Raw genomic sequence first — 19,232 nt, 5'->3', positions numbered from 1 at the left:
ATGTCCACAACATACTGCCTCTTTTTTCCCCACAGTGCAGCAGGAAGCCAGCAAGAGAGCTGGGAAGGGGAGAAATGGCCAGCAGCAGCAGTGACACTGGGACCCAGTATCAACACACTAGTTATGGAACAAAGCACTTTAGGATGCAACTGGGGAGCACACGTGCACCAACCAACCCAAACACAAATGAACTTCTTGACAATGTTCCCGATGCTTGCAGCCACTGAGAGCCACAAATAAGGCAGTAACAGTCATCAGCTTCCTACTGGACACAAGGACTTACGTATTAATGGGGCTAGTGCTCTAAGCATCCTGAATACTCGGGTCAGACTGACCTTGGCCAGACATGACAGCTTGTACAACAGGCGTCATATGTTCCTGTCTTTCTGTAGATCTTGCAGAAAACATTCGCACATGCATGCAGCACGTCTGCAGCAAACCCAAGAAAACCCTCAGCTCACTGGTGTTTTCAAGCATACAAAAGAAGTAAAGCTTAAATTGAACCTTATGTCTGAAGGGCTGGCATCAGCCTTTAGGAAAACTTAGATGCTACTTCAATTCTACGTTGGGGGCTGAAATATTTTGAAGACTTTGACTGATGTTGTGTAGGAGGGTGATTTTTATTCTGCTGTAGTGAAATACACAATCATTAGCACCTGAGAACAGAAAAGTATCTCTCCTCATTTGGGGATTTTTTTTCTCATAGACTTTGGTAGTTACCAAGAAAGAGGGACTCCCCTCATGCTTAGAAATTTCTTAGAAAAATCTTTATAGCTTTCTTTATAACCATCTACCTCTACCATTATATTACAGCAAATTTTGTTGAAAGCTGTTAAGAAGAACTTACATAAACTACATACAGACTATAGAAATTGTGGGGAAAAAAATGACAGGAAAGATAGCAAACATGACTATAAAATAATTTAACTCTTTTAGAGAGGAATCTGAGTGTATCTGCTTTATGTGTGCACTGCAAACACTATATTAACTGTGGCAGTAGAAGTACATCAAACAAGAACCAGATACATCACAGAATTCTTTACTGTTCAGATTTTATATTAAATCTTGCAATGGGCTTTATGTTATCGTTGTTTCAAAATCTCAATGAGTTTTCTGGTCCTTGTCTTCAAGATTGTGCACATGTGATTAACAGCAGTACATATTCAGGCAGCATGAAAATACAACTAAGTGTTGCAATACTTTCAGGTCCAGCCTTCAGCTTCCAGCTCCAGATAATATATCTTTAATACATACTCATTATCATTATTAGATGCAGCATCTATCGATTCTTTGAAAAAGGTTAGAAGTGGAAGGGACCCACCATGCCAAACACCAAGACAAGGTTAAAATGGACAATATTTCACAATCAAGTACCTTTAAACAATTCAATATCGTGGGGTGGTTTCTTCAGTTCCCTCAGGAAATTATTTCATCACCCAGAAGAGCAAAGCACAGGGGAATTTTCACCTGATACTTCACATAGGTTTTCATTGTCCAAATTGTACTGTTTCATCTGCATGCAGTTGCCAGTCAATAGCCCCTCTTTCATGTACATTAGCACTGCAGCAGAGAAGATTGGTAAAATGACAGCCAAGCGTGTTCTGCTTATTCTGTGGCTAGTGCTTCAGCTGTGTAGCTTCCAGTGTGAACTTTACATGTACTCTCTCAGGGACCTGTAGTTGGTACAAGAAGATAAATGTTATTTCACATCAAAAGCTACTGTACTTGCATTTTATATCTCTTGCATATACATGCACATGTAGAGTCATAAACCCAATTAGACCAAAGAGGGCATATGCACATCCTTAGAGAGAGAAAGCTCAGTCCTGACAGTGTTATACGTTTTGGCTACAACTGTGTATATGTTTATACAGGCATGTGCATGTGTGTTCTGTCATCATATGGTATCACTGCATTTAGGACAGCTGAAGCTATAAGCTTATCCTTTCTGCATATTTATGTGACAGAAATGTGGAAGCTCTCCTCTGATTAAACAGAAGTTTCACAATACTCTTCACTTCTCTCCCACCCAGAGAGAAATGTTTTCTGCATTTCACGATCAGGAATTCAACATTTACAACTGGATCATCTCTCCCTCTTTCTAGATTGGGATTTCTGAGCCCCTATTTGGAGCATAGTGCATGCATCCATTTCTCCCGTACGTGGCCAGAAAGGATGAGCTACAATCTTTCCTGAGCTTGTATGTACTCCCCTCAGAAGTCCTGTGTACCTGAGAACAGAAAGTCTTTGCAGTTTTCTAGGGCTTTTTTTTTACCCTCTTTTCCAGAAGCTGTTGGTCCAAACCTGCTCTTTACTTACGGACTGCACTGTAACAATAGCAGGGAGAAGAGTCTCCTCTTGTGTCTTGTTTCATGTAATGCTAACATTTTCATTGAAAAGATAAATGCTCAGGCACATGAGTCTACTTATAAGAGAATACTTTCAGAAGAAATCACCTCAGAAATCAAGGGAAGTCTTGCCACTGCTCTTCCTGGGATCACCTCTCCGTCTGTTGCACCTGGTGCAAAGTGCCCATCTTCACATTGTCACAACATAGGAGAGCTCAGTATGCCCGTTTTTTTCTCTCTCCCCCTGTTTTGTTTTGTTTTTTTAAAGTAAATGAGAACACCACTAAAATGGAACTGGGCCAAATTCTCTGCAGTGGAAGAAAGAGGTCAACTGTGTAGACTTCAGGGTACAGCTTTGCATCTGTAACGGTAAAAAATGTGACCAAATGTTTTCCTGATCTCATTTTTTAAACGTGTTTATTTGATTTTATTTTGCCAGCAAATTTATGCAAGTATGATTTATACGTAATAATCCCCATATTTTTTTAATTACCTTGCCATAAAACCTGAATAACTCCCTCTACTTTGATCTCCAACACATTCTGGAGAATACTGCAGCAGGCATGCCTAAATCAGTTAAGCCATGCACAGAGCTGTTCCTGGAGGGAAGCTTTCCCACATCAGAAGATTGTGTAATAAAACTTAACACAGCTCATTAATTTTCTCTCTTAACCAATGCATCTGACAAGAAGTGACTTTGAAAACCTAAAGGAATGACACAACTCTTATGCTTTGCGTGAAACATCTGTTTCCAGCTCCTTTGCTATTAAATTGACATCTTTTTATTTGAAAAGTTCCTTTTATTTCTCAACTTCCTGCAATTGGTAATGTATATATCCCAAAGAGCTTAAATTCACAGCTTTTAAAACTTGATTAACTAAATGCTGGGTTATTCCTGTCCCAGAGGAAAAATGCCTCTCTTGCACAGACAGATTAAGTGGTACAACTAAGCTTTTTAATCAATTATTAAGAATTTGTTTATTCAAGCAATGTCAGACTTCATAAAGCATCAAAACAGACTTCACATCCCAAAATAATGTAAACACCAGTGTGATTGCATGTGAAAAATATTAGCATTCCCGTATCTGGAAAATCGATAGAATGTGAGCACGTCGTACTGGCTCTCTCGTCCGTGAAGGCCACAGACAATATCATGTTTCCAACTATGAAAACCCACAAAGCTAGTCACAAAAGCAGAATTCTTGTGTGAGGAGTTAAGGTGATTTTCAGCAGAAGCAAAACACCTTCCTTACCATGATTTTTCCTTTAAACTCGCATCACTTACCCCCATATTCATATTATATTGGTCCCTTCAATTTGCAGTTCCTGGTATATTGAGGAAGAGAGACAAAAAAGCCCTGGCAAGCTTTTTCCAGACCATCTCGTGTTACGTGCATATAGCAAGCATAGCTACATTCTGGAAGCTGATTCAATTCTATTCTGAAGAACAAGACAAACATATTTAATTGCATGTTGAGTTTGTATAGAAGTTAAGTATTATTCTGGTAACACTGGTAAACCAGCTACACCCTACCAACAAACGCAATTTTGAGACCTTTGAACTTGTTCATACTTCCCTGCACCTTCAAAAAAACTTTAATCTTCAGGGTTGTTTAGCATTAAGGGAGACATCTCCAGGTGTGAGAGATTAGAACTCATAAGTAGGGCCACAAAATGGATAAGGTTTTATTTAAAAAAAAAAAAAAAAAAGTGTAATTTTCTTATGCACATAGTTAGCAAGGAGCATGGAGAATTTAAGAAATTAAAGATTCTCAGCAAGTGTTTGTTAACATAACTTAGCAAAACAGGTTATTCCAATTTTGTTTGTTGAGAAGTTGGTCAAATATATTCTGTGAATTTTTTTCTCGTAAAGGCAGGCTTAGCAGCGGGAAACGGTAATAAAATGGGACTCTCGATCCTTAATTTTAGACAATTTGGGGAAAACCAGGTCCATTTTTCATATTATGGCTTCCTCCTCGTATCTTGATTGCTTTGAGAAGATGCATTTTTTCTAAATGATCCAAAGATTGTCAGCAAAGACCCAGTCCTGGAAGTCACTGAATCTTCAGACATGATTTTAAAGATTAATTGGGCAGCACCCTGAAATCACACCTGCTTCAGTGGAACTATTTAAGTCTATAAAGTCCATGCAGGAGCTTTTGCTGGATGGGGATCTAAAACAGAAGCAACTGGAGAAGAGCTTGATTATCAAGAGGGAGCTTTCCCTCCTCTTCCTATTCCTAGGCTGCGTCATCGCCTTTGCATGGCGTGCGAATCCAAGCCCAAAGCTCAGCTGTTGTCTGTGAGCCTGGAGGTTGCTCGCTCTCTCAGTCCAGTTTCTAGGGGAAGAATGTGAAGCTTTGCCAGATCCATTCTCAATCCCTGTCAGGCCCAAGTGTGGGCCATTTTCTTACACACGCCACACAGATGAACTGTACTCGAAGGAGTGGGTTAGCACGTCTTTTAAACTACCTTTACACTGTGGTACAAGTGGTGCCCACTATCAAATAAAGCATGAAGCATTGCACCAAACTGGCAATTAACACTTTTGTTTTACAGTCCCAGTTAAATAAAATGCTCGACAGAAAAACAAAAAGAAGAAGGGGAGGAAAAACATGTCCCTTCTAACATTGCCAAGCTATGCAGTAAGTGGGAAAATAAGGCAGTATGTGTCCAAGATGAACACAGTTTGCATACTTTATAGGATCAGGGGAACTGAGCAGAGTCAGCCAGAGATTTTTGACACGTGTGGGGAGGAATGCACTCCTTAACCCATGCAGATTGTTTATTTGGGGGAACAAGAAAATGGCTGAAAGGTACCTTATAATATGAATCAACCCTGATATTTGCAGTTTGGTGCCAGCTTGGTCCCTCACTGGCACTTTTAAAGCATGGCTTAAACAGACGTGCAGGAATATACTTGCATCTGGCAGGGAGGGGACCACCTGCTCTCTCCCAGCCCTCTTTGCTGTGGTTCTGATATTCCTCCCACCAGAGCTCAGCATATTTTCATTTCCATTTATTCTCACGTGACAGAGACAGCCAACCTTGCTAATCCTACATGTTTCATACCAAAATCTCAACAGGGTGGGACATGGGGATGACTCACTAGAGGACCTGTTGAAGAGCAGGTCTGGGCTGCCCTGCAGCTGAATCCCGGGGTGGCCAGCTGGTATCAGCACTAGCAGCTGTAGCCACTTGCTGTGTCCCACGGAGGAGCTTCAGGTTGCCCAGAAGTCTCCATGCTAGCCAAACACACGACAGACACCCGCTTTGGGAGTCTCATCTTCACTGCTTAAAGACTTCAAGCATGTTACAGATTGGCCACCCTTGCCCCATGAAGTAAGTGATTAACATCGCTGTATTATCAGTGCAGAAAGAAATAACTTACCCATGTTCACACAGGAAGACTATGGCCAAACTGGTAATAAGATCCAGATTTGCTGCCTCCCACTCTGCTGCACCACAGAAATGTGACATATTTCCACAAGCTGTGCCTTAGAAGACAGAGGAAAGAGACAGGGAAAAGTCATAAAGGAAAGAAATCACCGAACAGTGTAAGGCAATACAAATATATCTTCTGAGGCAGTGGTTTAGTTTTTGCAAGTATTAAGGAAAATAAAGGAACTGTCCAAACTTTCCAGGAAAAATTTCCCTTTAGGGGGTCTGAGGAAAGAGGTTTGTAAGGCAAAGAATGAAAGCTTTCATCTGGATTATTTTTCCTACTGTATTAAAAAAAGAGGATAGAAATTGCAATTCAGAGAACTAGCGGAGGGGAGAGGGAAGTACAGACAAGCAGAATCGCGTTTAATAAAAAGGTTTATAGTCATTCCTAGCAGGATCCTATCCAGCTGGCACATCATGTTCCTATCACAGGCTGCAGTCAGTGAATTAGAGGGTGTGTTATTGCTCCAGCAATATCACCTGCAGACCTATTTAACCTCACTGTAGGGACAGCATTCTTTTCCTAGTACATCTAGGCTACCAGAGAGCATTGTGCCGTGATTAAACTTAGTTTCACATATCCATCTGCTACCTGATATTCCAGCCTGAACTGGGCCCAGCCTGGGCACTCATAGCAGAAGAAAGCAGAATTATCAAAATAAATATTGGCTGACATCAGTGATGCTGAGGACAGTAAAGAAGAGAAACCAATGGTGAAACTGGCACCATGCAGAAAGCCAGCCTAAAATTGATGTACCACCTTTTTTTCCCACTAATATGCTGAAAGTAACTCACTGTAGTGTGTAGAACGGGGTATGAGCCTTGTGCAGAGGGCTAAGAGAATCAAAAGTACTGCCCCAGCCTCTTTCATACCTCGTCTTCACATTTCTCTCACCACTAACCATTTTCTTTCTCTCCTATTTCACCATTTTTCTCCTCCACTAGAGCAGAAATTCAAAACATAAAATACAGTGTTTCTATTAGTGTATTTTTAAACCCCCACAGTAGAAAACTTTCAGCACTATTCATAAAGCCTTACTTATTGAGCCTTTCGATTTCATTTTTATCAGAGATATAAAAAACCAGCACAGTCAGAGATTCTGACACAAAGAAACGATAGATGATAAAATGCACCATTTACATGATTTATGAAAAACTACGTTACTATACAATGGGACTATACAGAATGAGTTCAATTGACAGTTCAGGAATTATGACACAAGGCAAGCATATGCAAATTATGAGTCACTCCTCAATGGATGTCAGGAAGCATAATTAGTTCCAGCACAAAGTTGCCCAACAGGTCTGAGCTTATTGGAGAAATAACGTTATTACAGGGCATCATGCATGACTTATGCAAGTAACTGCATTTACAAATGAAGCGAGACCAGCTTTGAGATCCACACGAATGGAAAAGTTTGAAAAATTGCCAATAATACGTACAGACTATGCCAAGTTGTTCTTGAATCTTTGTATTTACCAGATCAGTTGCATATACTGCATATCAGCCTGGTGATCCAGGAAGAGAGGCAGTAAAGCTGTGCCTAAGATGTGGGTGCCATTGGAATTTTGCAGCTGTGCTTGAGCTGTAATTGGAACCAGCAGTGCCCCGAACCAGCTAGCCCTAGAAATGAAAAGGGAGATGATCTCTGAGGTCGTCTGTGCCATCCCCTTACAGTTCTGGGTTGTTTTCCTAAGAGGGCCTTTGAACCTTTTGGTGCGACGCAGCGCTTCCCAATATGTGGTGCTGCCTCTTTTGCAGGAGCGGAGGCACCCCTCCGTAGCCCGCGCCGGGGTTTCTGCGCCAACTTTGAAAGGCACCATGGAGGTGAGAGGTCCCTTAGGCTCAGGGTCTGAGGATGCACAGCACTGAAATATCAAACTCCAGTTTATGATCAGGTAGACAAAACTAACTGCATTCTACTGTGTCATAAACGCTTTATTTCCTACATGTTTAAGCATATGCAAAGTTAACTTCTCTTGATATCGTATCACTGTTACAACTGTGTGTTCCGATCTAGGCTCACATTACAAGTATAACATGACCAACAGCTATTAATAAACATCTTAAGCTGCTCCAAACAGTTCTTGATTCTTTTATAGGTCTAAATTATATAAATTAACAGGAAGATGCAAGAAGCGATGCTCATTAAATGTTTTTCATGTGTTTGCTTTGCACTAAAGCACAACAGCTTGTAAAACCGTTTTTACAATTTCTGTGGTAACACAAGCCAGGAAGCATTTTAGAGCAGTTAATTCTCTTCGACTGGTTAGAAAAGCACCATCATTTGAACTCTTCCAGTGACCCTTTCTGTTAAGGAAAGTCCTTGTTGAATATGAATGGAGTAAAGAAAAAGAATGCTTGATATTGATATAGCTATTAAAATATCCACAATCAGCTAAATTTTGTTTTCCATCTGGTGTTTTCATTTGCACCTATGAAAAGTGAACACACAAGAAATGCTACCATTTTGATTAGGTGTTTTTTCACAGCCACGAAGTGCAGAAGTGTAGGACTCTGCTAGGCAATGAGGAGCTAAGCTAACTCTACATACATTAGAGCTATCATTTCTCCTTAGAAGCGTTGTCACACTTAAGTTCTCTTCCACACTGTCTCTGAAACACTTGGCAAATCACATAACCATCTCCGCACTTGGTTTCCTCATTTATAAACTAGGGATAATATTTTCCAGCTTCAAATGTCACAAAACGGTATTTTCTGGAAGTCTATCATTTGTTTTAGCTTTCGAATCTCTACTCAATTAAACAAACTCTACAGCTTATTAGAGGCATTTGTATAATTACCCCCTTCTGGCAGGAAGTCTGTGCATTTGCTTACAAGCACAGAACGTTCCCACCAACATAATAGTTAAACTGGGTTTAGTTTAGGTGGGGCATCTCTTTTTTTTTTTTTTTAATATTATAGAAGATTCACCTTAGTAGCAACAAACTCATAGAAAAGCCGTTTTGAATTCACTTATCCTTTTCTACTGGCATTTACACCCATACTTCCAGCTGTAGGTATAGCTGAGTGTGAAGACCTGGGAAAGCCAAAGACGGGTGGGATTTGTGGAAGTAATGAAGCCAGCAAAGGGAAAACAAGGTAAAGAAAGAAGTGACCAGGACTAGCAACCACAGAGGACAAAATATTAAATTATAAAAATTATCTTTATCTAGAACTAAAGTTCAGGGTCCTGAAATCTGACAGGAGCAGAAGACTTTGCTTTTATTGTCTTGTTCAGCAATGTCACTAGACCTCCTTGCCAGATATGGTCCATTCATGAAGCAATATCCTTTACCCACAGAGACCTGCAGTTCAGGTTGGGTTAAAACCCCCAAGGCATTTTGCACCAGGTCCCGTTTCCGCAGTTTTCTAAGGTCCCTGGCTGGAAAGCTCCCGTACTCCAAGCAGACAAAAAAATCTTTCCCCATGAAGAATAAATGTGAAGAAGTTTCTACAGAATGTAAATTTTAATAATGATGTACAATAGGAGGAGCCACTGTGAATGCTAAAAAAATATATATCTTTCAAACAGGATCAGAGCTGACACCAACGGGCAAATGCCTTACGTCTACTAGGTTGTGGCAGGGCTACTAGGATGACAGACATGGCTGTTGTGGGACTTATGCCATTTTCAGAAGCAGAAACCCTGGTCCATCCAAGAAGGGGTTGAACATGTTCCTTCTTTCACCTGTATTTTGCCAAGCAGGCCCTGCAGTTCTGGCCCTTGCACCCAAACTTTCCATGTTGGGACACACGAAAATCCCACCCCACTCCAGAGCTTTCCATAGCTGTGTCCTGAGGCGTCCCCCACACAGACTCCCATTTGTCATCCTTGTGTCCTCTCTCATTTTACTGTCACTAGGCAGCAACTTTCTGCTCTTGGTTTTCAGGGTTGCCAAAGCTTTCCTCCTCAGTTTACGTCCCTCTATTTTAGGGTCTGCTGGGAAACATGAGACATTTCATACTCAGGACGATGTTAACAATTGCAGACATTGCTTTGCTTCATCATTTTAACAGAAAACAGTGACAGCAGTAAATATGGTGTGACAGCTGTAATGATGAGAATTACCATCCTGAAAGAGAGCTCTGTAAGGTTTATAAAGCTCACATTTTTTTAAAGGAAAATTATTTTGTACTCTGGGGCATCTTAGGATCACAGGGCAAATTACAACGAGTACTAAAAGAGCACAAGACAAGGTTTGCTGCACCTCTGATCTTGAGCTCTCTAGCCGAGTTTCACTTAAAAGGGATGTTCAGAAACTGGGAACAGTTCAGAAAAGGGTTAGAGAAATAGGTCTGTGGCTGGAAAACCTGCCTTTTCCTAAATGACTGTAAAGATTCAAACTTATCCAAGGTAATTTGAATGCTTGACTTGATCATAGTTTATACACTCATCCATGCCAAAAATATTTCCCATCTTATAAATCATCAGGTCTACTTTAAGCCTGTAGACAGGGATATGAAAAAGTCCAATGGCTAGAGCAGACAAAATCAGACTAAAAATAATGTGCATTTTTACTAGGCAGGTAAATTAGCACTAAAATAGTCTACTTGAGGACATAATATATTCCCTGTCACTTGAAGACTTAATAGCAAAACCAAATGTCTGTCTAAAAAAATAAGCTTTGGTTGCATTCAGGTCTATAAGCTTGATGTGAGAACGGCTGCAGAAATGGCTAAGAGGTCATCATTAGGATCTGTCCTCTCTCTTGAAATCCAGGAATGTACACAAGAGCTGCAGTCCTGTGGAGATATTTTCACACCTTTAATAGTACTCATCTGCTCATGCAAGCACTGCCACATTTAAACTGCATGGATATAGAAGAAAGCAAACATGATGGATCTCTGCAAGCATCCAAAGGCAACGGCAAATGACTTGACCTCATTCACCACAGAATTATGACATGAATAAAGGCAACACAGTTCTGATCTATTAGTGACCAGCAGCCCACTGAGTGACATTCACCAGTGGTCACACCCAGCATGAGGTTTCTACCAAAACTGCCTGCTGAGTGCAGAGGCTCTGTGCATGACACTTGGGAGCGCGGGGCTGCACAATAGCAGGGTGGCTCCATATTTCCTACTGGATTACTGAGCTCAGATCACCTGCCTGGCACCAGCACCTACTCTCCTGGCCCAAGCACTGCAGACCTGCACCACATAAGCCTAGCAGGGCTGTGCTGATGACAGCTACTCACTGTGGTCTGTGGAGCGAAACTGGCTCATTTTGAAGGAGCTGCTCTTGCCCAGAGAAGCACAACAGTGCAACACACCCAGCATTGGACCAGCAGTGTTCTGGCAGGGAGTGCCTCTCAAAAACACAGTCCTTGATCCATTAATATGGATCCGTGCCTTGAGAAAGTCCTGTGGAGCACACCTCCTACTGTGTACAGCCTATTTTAGTTTCAGCTTATTTTGAGATTAAAAAAGGAAGCACTGACTCTGGGTTGACCCTTTGCAACAAAACAATGCAAAATTTTACTACAAATTGTTGTTACTCGCCAAAGATCAGCAGAGATGTTCCTTGCTACACAAGATGAAAGAAATGCTACCTCCCATTACTTTCTGACTGCAGACTCCTGTCCTTGCAAGCCCGCAAACCTGTCAGTAACCTCATACCTTGTTCAGTTTGATCAGAAGGTTAAAATGTGGACACGTGGGGGATCTTGTCTGGTAAAGCAGACTTTGCTTATCAACATTTTCTGCTTCTAACTTTAGACCTCTTAAGACTAATCAGCAAAAGAAGGTAGGAACCCAGTGCAAGAGCCCAGGTCAGAGTCCAGTAAGAGCCAGGATCATTCAATTCCTCATTAAAAAAAAAAAATGCCCAGAATATCTCCCACTGATCACCCATGAACCACAGCATTCTAAAATCTGTTTCTGAAAATGCCTGCTTAGTAAGAAATCCAAAAGCCAGGCTATTACCTCATGACATATGCTTTGCTCATTTATTTTGTACAGTTTACTTCTCATGCATAATACTTCCTAGGGAAACGCACATGGTACATTTTGTAAAATATAAATAATTATCTGAGAAGTCACTACTGCATTCTGCTCTAAAGCCTTTAAGAAACTGAAAAGACTGGTATATTTGGGGGCAAATAACATGGTATCACACAAAATTCCCAAATATCTCATGTGCAGGTATTTCACTTGATTTTGGTCCAAATAAAATTGATGGGCACTCTGCTGTGTCAAGATTATGACTACTTGATGAATGATTGTTCCAGTGGGTGACTACCCCAGAAAGGTGTACTTTTCTTTCTCTCCACCTCAGTCAAATGAATTGGCTGAACTTTTCTGGGCACTTTGTAGTGACATTCTAGAAGTTCTTTGTTATGACTTTTATAACCAGTCATTTTAACACTGGAATGACATTTAAATGTGTGTCCACCTACGCTGTATATAAATCGAATGAATACTACATAATTTGCTTCAAAAACATTGCCATCTTGAATGCAATAGAATGTGATTAGAATTTATCCCCTTTTGGCTTTTTTCCCATTGAAGACTTACAGTTTCACCTGGTAACTCTAACCTGCAAGAACTTTAAAATATTGTGTTTTTTTCCAAGTAGGACAGGGCGGCTAAAATGACACTGTTGAGTAAATCAGCCAAAACATTATTAATTCATATGCATAGTTCAATCTTTGGAGATTTTTAAGATCATGCAAGACAGGCAACATCCCAGTCGTTGTTGATTTTAGACCATGATTTGAATATATGAAAATATATTAAATATTTCAGCTGTACAAATCCCTAGAGTAATTAAAATAGAAAAGTTCTGAAACTGCACTATTAAAAATTTAACTAGACAATAAATCTAAGGATGTGGGGGACTGTCAAAGGACTTTTATTGCTCTTTCTTGCTTTTAACTTAAGGATGATTACAAATATACATATTTCATTAAAATCGTGGTTAGATCTGAAACCAAAACAACGCTGGAGTTCTTGATCTGTAGCTGACTGTTCATTTTTCTCCAAGACATTGCTTAGGAAAAAAGCCTCTTCTTTCCTGAAGTTTCATGTTTTACAAGCAAATCTGGTTTTTAAACTATATTTACAATTTCCTAGGTGTATACACTGTCCTAATGGGAAAATAAATTCTTGATATTACAGTGAGTCAGAGTCTGCTACTTGTTTAATATCTCATTTTAGGCTTCCCATAACTAACTAGATAGAAAAGTCACAAGAAAAATGCAACTTTCGTTAACCGAATTGCAAAATAGCCATCCCTGAGAACCCACTGGGGTACGTCTGCAATCAAATAACTTAACTCTCCACATTACTAATGTGTATTTCTGGCTTTCTTACTTTTCTCAAAAGGAAACTGCTCACTACTAAAATATAGCTTTTAATTTGTGGAGGGTAAAAATTTAGTACTTAATAAGCATACTTACCAAAGACTTTTAAAAAATTAATAGAAACCAAATAAATCTTGGCTATTAAAAAAAAAAAAACTGACACACAGGTTGAGTTATACCAGCCAGCACAAGTACACAGTAAGATTCCAGATGTGCTATTTTCCTGTACACTGACAGCTATCAAACCCACCCCTGCAATAAAAAAGTCCTGAAATGGGTTTTTAATCAGGTCTAGATTTCCATTAGCCCATGAGGACTGATGTATGTGTGTTGTGGTTTTTATTCTTTACAGCACATGCCATAGCTCTTAATATGTGGGGAACACATATTAAGTCTAAACCTTTTTTCAGTAACCTCCTGAAATGGATTTTTTCATATCTAAATTGAAGCCAAATAAACGTTATTAACAGCTGTATTTTTACAAAACATTTGAAGGAAGGGTTAAACTCAGGATTGTTCAATTAACATTTCCCAGGCACCACGTAAGAACAGCATGTTTGATGGATGGACAATGTAAAAAAAGGCTCTGAAGTATGAAAAAATGTCAAGGGAATTCAAATAACATGACAAGTTTCAATACAAATAAAATAAAACAAAACCCAATCTTTCCCTTTGAAAAACATTCAGAGGCTGGCTTTGCATTAATTCACATCTTGCTGGAAACTGTTAGATAGCTATCAATTTCTTCTTATGTATTTATTGTAAACATTGGTACAAGATGTTCTGATTGCTTCCAGGAAAATCCTATTAGTTACAGTTGTATAGAATCAATTTCACATAAAATCATACAGCACAGCTACAGAGAAAAAGAAATCTGTAGGCATCTAGTGTAATGAACAAACCACTGTGGTTTATATCCATGGCAAAACTTTAGCAGAACAATTGGCACCAGTAAAAATATTGCAAATTAAAGATATTAGAAGAAGCTGTTTAGGAAAAAACATTTAACCACAGTTAAAAGGCTAACAGAAAAATTTAAATGATTACTATTGTTTGTGTTCTAAAAGGATGTAATTGACCTCAATCACATAAATAAAATAATCATGCAGATCAACATTTGGACTCATTAAAAAGCTGACATATTCCTTTACTTTGACTAGATGTCGAGAATTTGACATTTTATACCTTTGCAGTGCAAAGATCATTTGCAATTACTGCCAAAATAATAGCTCACTCTATGAAAAAAATGGTCAGTAATACAAAGTTTATAAACCAGTCTGCCTGCCTTCTTCCCCAGTCTAAATGTAAATACCTAATCCTCCAAAAAGTCAAAACAAAATGTAAAAGAAAAAGCTTACTCAAAATTTCAGTGTAAAGGCACTGTATGAATCAATAGCAAAGTTGAAACTACCCCCAGCAATTTCAATATAGGCTTTATTTCTGACATGACTACAGAAAGATGTATTTGTTCAGTAACTTTAAAGAGCAGGGGCTTCTATTTTGCCATGTGAAATGAGTCACGCTATTTTTTTTTTTTTCTTTGTCTTTATGGCTGATGCTGGACTGAAGTAACACTGTAGTTTCATCTCCCTTTTCTCATCTATGTCAGTGCTTTGTTTTCACCGCAAGGACCAGCAACCACAGCCAGCAGACCCGTGTACCAAACCAAATTCAAAGTTAAAATAGGGAAATCCTGGTCCTGTTGACGTCATTAAGTTTTCCAAACCTGCCTTCTTCCCTCCTGCCAAAGGCTGTGAATGTGTTTTGATACTGCACGCGCTGCCATACTTCGCCCATCATGTCACCTGTCCCCACAGCTGGAGAAAAGCTGCTGTGACCAGGTAAATTCAGAGTACCAGGCTGGAAGAGCAGAGCATGAGCGGCTCATCCTCCTCCTTTGCCGGGGTGCTGCATGCCTGGCGCTGCCCCTTGCTATCAAATTTAAGCAGAAGTCCAGCTAAGATTAATAAGATAGTCTGCTTAAAAAACAATGCAGACAGATCCTCACTTTGTGGAAATTATCCTTGAACTTCCACAGAGAAACAACGATTTACACTGGTTGAAAAGCCACCTGAGAAGGACCTTCTTGCTCCTCTTTCTACTTCCAGGCCTGCTCAGAGCAAAAGCCCAAGTTCCTTTGGCATCAGAGCCATGATTCTCGTACATTGTCTCAACTCTGAGAGATGAAGCTTTACAAGAAACAGAAGACCTGACAGCACCGGCTCAGCTCTGTGGCCAGCAGCCCCAGCAGCCTTTGCCACCACTGATCTGAACAACCAAAAGCCATCAGTGCCCACCTGGTGTCAATGCCCCGGTCACCACTGCTCAGCACTTCATGCTGAGCCAATCAAAAGCACAGGAGCAGCTATGCTGGCCTTGCCTTTGTATGCAGGAGGGTTTGCACCCTGGGTGTAACGCCTGGAGCCCCACCATGTTCCTGGGATGCTACAGGGAGCCCTCTCCAAGCTCAGAAGAAGCAGGAGTCAGTCTGTCATGTCCCTCATAGTCCCACTTGACACAATCTGGCCAAATTTCACATCAGAGTACACAGCGACACTCATATTCATAACATGAGATGGGATTCTTTCAAGTTTTCATCCACAGCAATGTTGTTGCTTTAGTTTTAGTCAGATCCACAACTGAGTGTTTCTATTAGGTGATGGAATACCATAGAAATACTTAGGACATCCATGCTAATACCAAATGAGTTCATGATGATTTATGTTTATTAGAGAAAAGAATATCAAAAGGATTATTAATGGTGCTACCACAGAGCTTTGGAAGTGGCTGACAGCACAAGCTCAGAAACGGAGGAAGTGGATTTGGAGTATGCAGAGCAGAATATGAGGTTTCGCTTTTGGTAAATAGCAGCCTGCACAAATACTAAATCAAATAGCCACTTCATTAATCTTTTTGTGATTTTTTTTTTTTTAATTTTAAGGTTTTTCTAAGGTTTTTCTAATAAATGTCATATAAGTTAACCTTGAAATACTGGCATTAAAATCCATCAGTTAATCTGTGTGTAGTTCTTACGGAGACTGAGACAACTCATTTCCATTTTTCTAACATTCCTAGCTATATCTTTTTGTTTCCTTTTCTTGCAAAACTAAACTGATTATTGTCTTACTTGATTCTGGACTTTAAATAAGCCAGAACTAACAAAATAAGAAGAATTGGAGCTAGACTAAAATTTATAGCATTATCTGAAGGAATATTTTGCTTTGGACAATAAATTTTTTTAAACTAACAAAAACACAGAGAAATGTGAAAATATCAACCCATTGAAACACAGGTAAGCTGAAGTTCTCCTGGGCATTTTGTACTGCTTGGCAAATATAACAGTGAAGATGACTTAAAATAAGCCTGAAGAGCATATGGTTATTCTTTAAGCCCAACATACCATATTGCAAAAAAAAAAAAAAAAAAATTCTTTTCCTTACTAAAGATAAAGCTCCTCTCTCATGTCCACCAGAAGATGAGTGACAAAAAACCTTGTATAGCTGGCGCAAACTTTCTTGTGGAGCTGAACAACCAGCCTGTTCACAACTTCTGCTGGAGTGCACATGGACCACTGCAGAAGCCTGCATCCTTCACTGACCTGCATTTTCAATGCCCTCAGCTGGTGGGAAGGCTGTGGTTTTAGATTGCGCCATCTGCAGCGGACATGGCAGGGAACTGCCTATTTAGAGTGCTCACAAAAGCTGCACCTCTGGATGTTAGGGCTTCATTAGATATAGCAGCGGAGCTGTACGGATGTGACCTAGCACATAGACTCCCAGCCCTCCCATGGCCACCGAAAGGAAGCTGGAAAGCCTTACGCTCGCATGTTTTTCACGAGAGAGCATTAAAAGGGACCCTGGCCCGAGCTTTGCTGCACACTTCCTGGACAAGCTGTCTGTGGAGAGAAGCGAAGCATCTCCAGAAATGATGCCTCAGCCCAAGTGAGATCTGAATCACCGCCCCAAGGATGCTCTCTCTCTCTCTTCACTGACAATGTGGGAAGGGGAGAATGGGCATAGCTCTCACCTAGGCATCACAGGTAGGTGCATAAAATAACTGTTGCCCCAAATATCTTAAAAGCCAAGGACCTAATGAAACAAACAGACTTGCTCCTGAAAGTGTAACGTGGCCACACCAGCCTCATACTCAGAGACCACTGAACTGGATGCTAACTGAGAAAATACAATAGACTGAATAGCCTATGCCACAAGGAAAAACAGGCACAGAGGCATTGAGATCAGTATCAGCAGGCATTTTTTTGAAGATCAAGATACAAGTCCCCTGTACAGCATTTAGTCCCCAAGAGTCAGCCGCACTCACGTTACCTTTAGAGCAGGACAGAGTAAATCTGTTTAGGTTACCACCTCCTCAGGCATCTCATGATAAAACCCTGTCTAGCTACTTTTATTGCCTTCAGCCAGTTGTCTTTTGGTCAACGTAGCAGTGGAATGACTGAGTACCTCTCATCAGGTACATGGCTCTTCTGTAAGATCAGCTCCTTTTCTTCCACACTTACATTTTGAATCTGAACAAACTAATATGTTACCAGGTTAAAAAAACATAAATAAAACCACCAAAAATCCCCCCAAACCCAACCAAATTACCAAATTATACAAAATTGCATGCTTTTCAATACTGACACCCAGCAGTAAAGACTGAGACCATCAGCTTTTCTGTCCGACAAAGGAGGACTACGAAGCTGCCAGAGGAGAGCTGCTACTTGGAAAACATTTGCACCTGAAGTAAATCAGTAAATCAGTGCTGTCTCAGCCATCCATCGTGATGGCTGTATCTTTTCTGAACATCTTCTCTAGTACTTCGGTATCCAGTTTAGTTTCTGACACTCACCTGATGCTTTGCTTACAGAAAAGTAGCTTTGCCGTTAGCACAGTGCCTGGGAGAGGAAGGGATGCGTGTGTGCACCTGCTTTTATGTTTTGCAAAGAGCTTTGAGATGGAGCTGATTGTGAAGGCACTGTACAAATTGACACACTGTGGTTAAGTTAGAGCAAAAGGAAAACAGGCTGCCTAGATACTGAACTTTCAATTTAAACCACAAAGGTAGACGGCAAGCACTAATTCAAGAACAGGTGGCTTTTTGCTCATAATATTTTATGGTTTTCATTGCTTTACAGTGGAATGAGCTAACCCACAGCTCCCCTCTTGACCTACCCAACATCCTCAAGTTTAGTGAAAAACAGGTGTTTGGTATCTTGGCTTTCCCTGAGCACTCCCACAATCCAGGGACTCTTTAGCAGTCTAAAAAACTCTTACTTTCACTTTAAAATGGCAGGCAAATAACGGAGCATCTATAAAGTAACAGGTACACACTCAGCAACTAAAAACTTTACCCACAAAAGTAATACTCATCTTTTATATCCTGCACAGGTAAAAATGCAATAAAAGGACATCAGTTCAGAAACTCAGAAAAATCTCATGGAAACATCTTTAAAATTAGACAGTTGTGATGAGCTTGGGGCTGTCAGCAATCATGCACTTAGTGAAAGTGCTGAGTTTCCCCTCTCCTGGTACCAGGCCTGAGCTAAAGCCTTAAATCCAAACTTGAAAACTCTGATGCCAATTTGGACAGAAATGTTGCATCTGGCAAGTCCTTGCATTTTCCCTCAGATGTTGCATTCTATTGATATGTCATATTTATACTCTCTCTTCTAGAAACATTCCGAGTCTTGCTGCAAGACAAAGCCAAACAATAAGAAAGACCCAATTATAATGAAAGGAGTAGTACCACTAATGCTAAAGCAGTTAAGAAAAAAAAAAGGGGGGGGGGGGGAAGCAGTAATTTGATACAAAATCCTAACAAGCTGGTCATATCACAGAGCAAGAGTCATACGGAGTGACACTCTTCTCAGCTGCCAGAGTTTCCGTTTTCATGCACAGTGAAAACGTATGCAGAGAGTACTCACTTTACAGGACTACCTGTTAAATCAACATGGAAAATCTTTTCTGAAAAGTATTTTTTAGTTGGTACCTTTGCTAAAGTCAGTTGTTTGTTATTTAAATAAATGAATAAATAAATAAATCCAAAGATAGATTAATAGACCGCTAGGCAGAGAACTTGTGAAAACTATATACCGCTCACCAAGGCAATTCTGACACTTATGATGTATATTCC

General features: G+C 40.2%; 1 long non-coding RNA gene across 1 annotated transcript in view; it reads right to left on the bottom strand.

Moving 5' to 3' along the window:
* Positions 1 to 52: 52 nt before the first annotated feature.
* LOC148053227 (uncharacterized) overlaps positions 53 to 19,232 on the bottom strand; it is a 69,845-nt gene continuing 50,665 nt past the window's right edge. Inside the window, exons 4-6 of the long non-coding RNA XR_015708356.1 lie at positions 5,740 to 5,845; positions 2,457 to 3,788; positions 53 to 1,673 (exon numbers count right to left, since the gene is read on the bottom strand). This is a non-coding gene — a long non-coding RNA (uncharacterized LOC148053227). The remainder of the gene's footprint in view (positions 1,674 to 2,456; positions 3,789 to 5,739; positions 5,846 to 19,232) is intronic.

The sequence above is a fragment of the Nipponia nippon genome, unplaced genomic scaffold (genome assembly GCF_047370975.1).
Source record: "Nipponia nippon isolate SJK-2023a ecotype South Korea unplaced genomic scaffold, ASM4737097v1 scaffold_4, whole genome shotgun sequence".
Lineage (NCBI taxonomy): Eukaryota > Metazoa > Chordata > Aves > Pelecaniformes > Threskiornithidae > Nipponia > Nipponia nippon.
The sequence above is the reverse complement of the archived record's forward strand: the minus strand, read 5'-3'. Positions and strand labels throughout refer to the sequence as shown.